The sequence below is a fragment of the Zosterops lateralis genome (genome assembly GCF_965231275.1).
Source record: "Zosterops lateralis genome assembly, chromosome: Z".
NCBI classification, from domain to species: domain Eukaryota; kingdom Metazoa; phylum Chordata; class Aves; order Passeriformes; family Zosteropidae; genus Zosterops; species Zosterops lateralis.
In genome coordinates, this window is record NC_139800.1 from 37,506,889 (window position 1) to 37,512,331 (window position 5,443).

The window sequence follows — 5,443 nt, forward strand, 5'->3', positions numbered from 1 at the left end:
TCGGTATTTTTTCCACAGTTAGTTGATGTAACCAATGTAAAACCATCTAAATTGGCTTCAAACAAACAAACAAACTGATTCAAAATACTTTCTGATCACTGCCCATTTTCAAAGTGAAAGTAATGGCTCACATCAAGTTGAATCAGATAAAGAATATTAGCAAAAGGTTTTGAACCAGTTTGAATTCTGCTTAATGTTTTACCTGACATTAGTGACACAATCTTGAATTTGGATGAGGCCTTAGGTGGTCTAATGACAGTAAAACTTACATACAGTATCTCCAAAGTTCTGCTGTAAATAATCCATAACATTCCTTGTATTTCTGAATATTCAAACCAAAACATAATATAAACAGTAATTTATTTTTAATGTAAAAGGGAAGAATATAGACTCCTACTCTCATATGGCATTAAAAAGATATTCTATTTTTTTTTTCCATTCCTGATTTGCCAGAACAATGGCTAGGGCTCTTGCTTTAGACTCAGTTAAGGGTGTTAAAGAAGCTTCATGCTAAAGCGTGACTGGGTAGACAGCCATTATCTCCTGCTGTGGTTAGGGGGCTCGCTGTGTGGATTCTCTGCCTTTTCTACAGCACATCTCAAGCCTTTGTTAGTAGTGGGTCTAAGCACTGGCTAAACACCAGTGCACCCACTAGAATTTTCTCACACACTTTTTCAATTGTGAGGTAGCATTAGGAGAAGAGCAAAGCAGGCTTAAACTTAAACTTAAAAGGGGTATAAAGAACACTTCACTACAGAACTGCAGGGAAAAGAAAAAAAAATAGTAAGAATCAGAATAAAACTTTCAAAACACTCCTCCTCCCCCTACAATCTTCTTTTCTTTCCTACTGACAACATACAGAAACAAAACTTTAGGACTTAGGTCAGTTGACCACTTCTAAAATAGTCTTTGATCAGTTCTTTTAGGGAGAGGAGTCTCTTTTGTCATGTCGTGGGGACTTTTCCACAAGAAAACAGTTCTGTTGTGGCTTCAATTCTCCACCTGGAAATCTGCATTCCTGAAGTCCCTCCATCTCATGCAGCCTTCCCACATTTGCATTTATGGGCCATATTAAACTCATGGGCTACTGTTTTAAGCATGAGCTCTTCAAAGCAAAGGTTCTCTTCATTTATCTCTGAGATCACCTTCATCGCTGGGAACAGAGGTAGGTCTTCCCTGAGGGCAAGTGGTCTTCATCACTCATCTTCCTCTGTTCAAGCTTCTCAAGCGGTCACAGCTACTTCAGCATTTACTTGTTTTAGCACATCTGCAATTTGAACACTTCATCTCCCCATATTGTTTTCATAAATTAAAGGGATATTCGGTGTATCAATAGTCCATCACCATGGCCTTGCAAAAGAATTTCCTTAGCCTAAGACTAAGGCATCTCCTCATTCTCCTCCTATCTGGGACTTAACATGAAGACACCAAGGTCAGTAAAAGAGGAGTTGTCTCTTTATGTGTTTTCACTCTGTCCTTTTTTCTCACTTGAGAGGGGATCGGTGTTTTGTAAGTTTCATCTGTGCAATAAAAGAGTTAAATTAATATCTTCCCCAGCGCCTGTAGATGGTCAAGATGGTGGGCGGTGGCCAAAGCAGTCACGATAATGGATTTCAGGCCACGCTGGGGACTGTGCCAGGATCTCAGGGGCCCAGCCAGAATGGCCACAGCCATTGCATTGCAGCCACATGGCTGTCTCAGGCCGTAACTGCATGTAATTCCAGCCAAGGGTCTGCTGGAGCAGGCCGCGGCGGAGGGAGCCGGCCGGAGGGCGCGGCAGGCCGTGGGCAGGCACTGGGGCCTCGGCCTCCCTCCCTGCCCGCAGCCCGGACACGCTCCGGCGGCACCGACGGGACACAGGGAGGAGCGGCCCGCGCCCGGTACCTGCTCCCAGCCTGGAAGAAAAGAGAGCTTTCCCGGCCTTGGTTCAATTTTTATTTAACACGTGTGTTCACAGAGGCGTGTCCAGGTTTCTAGTGATCTAAGGAGGTGTCACTACTCAAAACTAGTCACTGATTGGTTTTGTCAGACACGGAGGAGACTCTTAGCAGTTCCTCTTAGAAAGATCCTTTCTGTGAGTGGCTTCTTCCCTGCTCACTAAATGTCAATCAATGCAAAACCAGCACACTTTAGCACAGCAAATCTCAAGCACGTGCCCTTGTTAGGTGTCAATCAGAAGGCAGCATCCTTGTCAGGTTTTCAGTAATTCTAATACATGAAATAATCTTGTCTCACTTTCAGTGGGAATTTTTTTTTGGTGATTGATTTTCTAGTTCTTACATGGAATCACCCATTCAAAAGTTTGGGAAAAAGAATCATCCCTTTCATTATCCCAATCCATTAGCAGGTGTTTTCCAATTGTACTCTATATAACTTTTGCCCTAACCTGAGTTATTTTTGTTAGTTTGATTCACTAAAATAGTATTTCAAGTTTTGTAGTTGTCTTTAGTCATATCCATCCCAGAATTCTTTTCTCCAGCTCTTCTCTACATGCACACTGTGCTTTGGTCTTTCCAGCAAGCCTCTTTGTCACCCTAGCCTCTGTTACGTGGAACTTTTTGTTTTGTTGGGAAAATTCCTCTCATTTCAAAACTTTAACTGCCTATATTTTAAATCTAAACTCTTTCAATGCTCACTAAATGAGAGCCTTTTGACATTCATCTTTATTGTGGCTTACTCACCTCAGCCTTAGTTATGAGGGTTTGATTATTTTTTAAATTAATCTTTTTTGAAAAAGAAAGGTTTTATTGTGTTGTGACACAGTTTACAGCTTATTTCAAAGTAACTAGAACAGGTAAAAAATAGTGTTAAACATCTGAACAGGAAATCAAGAGAATAACAAAGCTGTCTATTTACATATAGTCACATTCTAAAGTGTATCATTGTGAGAAAATAATATCGAAACAATTGCAGAATTTTCCAAAGAAAGCATACGAGGAGTATCCTTTCTGAAACAGACTGCAACAGCTACAAAAAAGAGCTTTGTCTTTGTAAATAGTCACTCATTACAAATGTAAAAGGAACTAGATATGAGAAAATACAATTATTTTTTCCAAGAAAAAAATAGAAAGAATTAAAGAGTAAGAAAGAATTTAAGAGTAAGAAAAACATAGAAGAGAAAAAAACATCAGCTGGTTGAAGAATTTCTGTGTCATTTATATTGGATAGACTAATTCTATACTGGACAGGCTAACACAGCAAGTGGGAAAGGAGTTGTGTTGAATAAGAACTGTATTCAGCATTGCCCAAGTTAGAAACCTGTGTCTATTTCTTTAACACTTAAAAACTTTTTATGGACTCTTTTTTATTATTATTATGGAGTCAACACACACTTCTAGAATCCAATTTTGATTTCATTTGAACTCCTGTTAATCAGCAGGCATTATACAAACTAATTTTAAAGTATCTCAATAGCCCAAGAAACAACACAGGTTTGTTCTACAGTGGGGAATGACAGGGCAGGGAGTGGGCAAAGCTTTAACTAAATGTCCTGAAAGAAAAAGAACATCAAACCAAATCTATCAAATAGGGATAGGTGGACAAATTAAAACTTAAGGGAAGACAAATTTATACAATAGCAGGTAATCAGTCTTTTGGGTTTTGGTTTCTATTTTATAATTTAGAATAATCAAATATCTCTAAAAATAATCTAGCAATTTAATGGTACCTTGAAACAGACTAATTAGTTTTTGTGAAAAGATAAATATAGTGGATTTTCTAATTCAAAATAGCTTACAAATACAAACATGTTGGAAAAGAACTCACATCTCCAAGTTATGGACACCACTGATTTGACTAAATAAAAGTCTTGGTCTTGCAACCCTTGGTAAATATCTTCTGTGGTGCAGCAGATAAAGAAAACACATACCACCTCTGTGAATGAAGGGGGTTTAGTTTGAATCAGACTAGTAACAAAACTGATTACTTCATTCCACCCAGAAGCATTCCATCTGTCAGGATATAATGATGCAAACTTCATCGTGTGTGTTCACATGGTCCACAATTCTGAACTGTGACATCAGTACCATCCTGAAGATACTGTATTTGAAAATTATTTTCAAAGAGTTGACCAGAAAACAAACAAACAAAGGTAGGATAAACAAATTGGTGAATCTACAAAAAGACTTTCAGCATTATTATGAAATCTGAATAAATGTGGACTGCTAGTTACACTGTTGCATTTCTTTGAAAAGTCTTATTTCACTGTCAGCATTTTCATGGCACTAGTTTTCAGAAGTCAGGAATAAGTTGTAACAGCATTACAGATTCATGGTGCCTTAATAGACTTTTGTCCCACTTTCTCTCTTGCTGCCCACCCAAGTGAAGTGCTCTCTTCACACACTTTATTTTGGAAATGGCTTAGTGCTATAGTGCGTGGAAAAAAGTTCTTTAGACTTACAGGTATTTTGCTTTGTCTGCACTTTGGTCTCTTCTCTGGTTCTTTCCCTCAAACTTCCATGTTTTCTGTTTGTTTCCCAGGTTTTCTAATCTGCTTCTAACCAGCCAGCTCCTACTCATAGTTGAACATTCTGTAATCTTCAACTTCAGCAACTATCACTAAGTAAGATCCCAGAATTTAGTACCACATTCAGTGTGGAACAAACAATTCTACATTTTTATAGCCATATTGCATTCAGTGACAGTTAACATGGGACAAAAGAAATGTTTGAGCTTTGTATTTGTAGTACAAGAGGAATTGTTTTATTAACAGGCTAGCTCTGGAGAATGACACATGGCACTTTCCTTAACACTTAACAGGCAAGGAGGAGCTTTTTCTGTGGTAGTTGCACACATTGGCATCTCCATTTTGCAGCTGAAAGTCATGTAGGTATAAACAAGACACAGACCATAAAATTTTAGAATCACAGAATGGTTTGGGTCAGAAGGAACCCTTCAATATCTGTTATGTACTGTCTTGGCAGTCCCACTGGTGCTCAAAGGTGCTCAAAGCCCTGTTCAACCTAACCTTGAACACACTTCAGGGAATGGGACATCCAAAACTTACTGTTATTCAAAACCTATTTCCAACCTGTTTGTTTTCTTAAATTCTATTCAGATTTTTTTGCATTTAAGAGCTTTATATTGTTGGGACTATTTCTGTACATTCAGTCCAATACTGAAGTAGTTTAAAAAAATCCATATTTTCTCAGTTTTAAGAGACGTTCCTTTAAAGCGGCAGTATGACAAGAATGGAGTCCTGTACTTTGTTGTATTTTCTCCTATTACATACAACTGAAATAGGAAATCTGATTCATCACCAGGAAGAAAAGATTTGTTTGTTAATAATTACACGGTACTGTCATTCACCCCAGTGGCTAAGGAAAATTGATTTCTTTCCCTGTTTTCAGTCTGTGTTACCATTGTCTAGACAGTATCTAAAGCAAAATCCAAAAAATTTCCACTAGAAATTAGCACTAACAAAATCCAGTAAAGCAGTATAGAA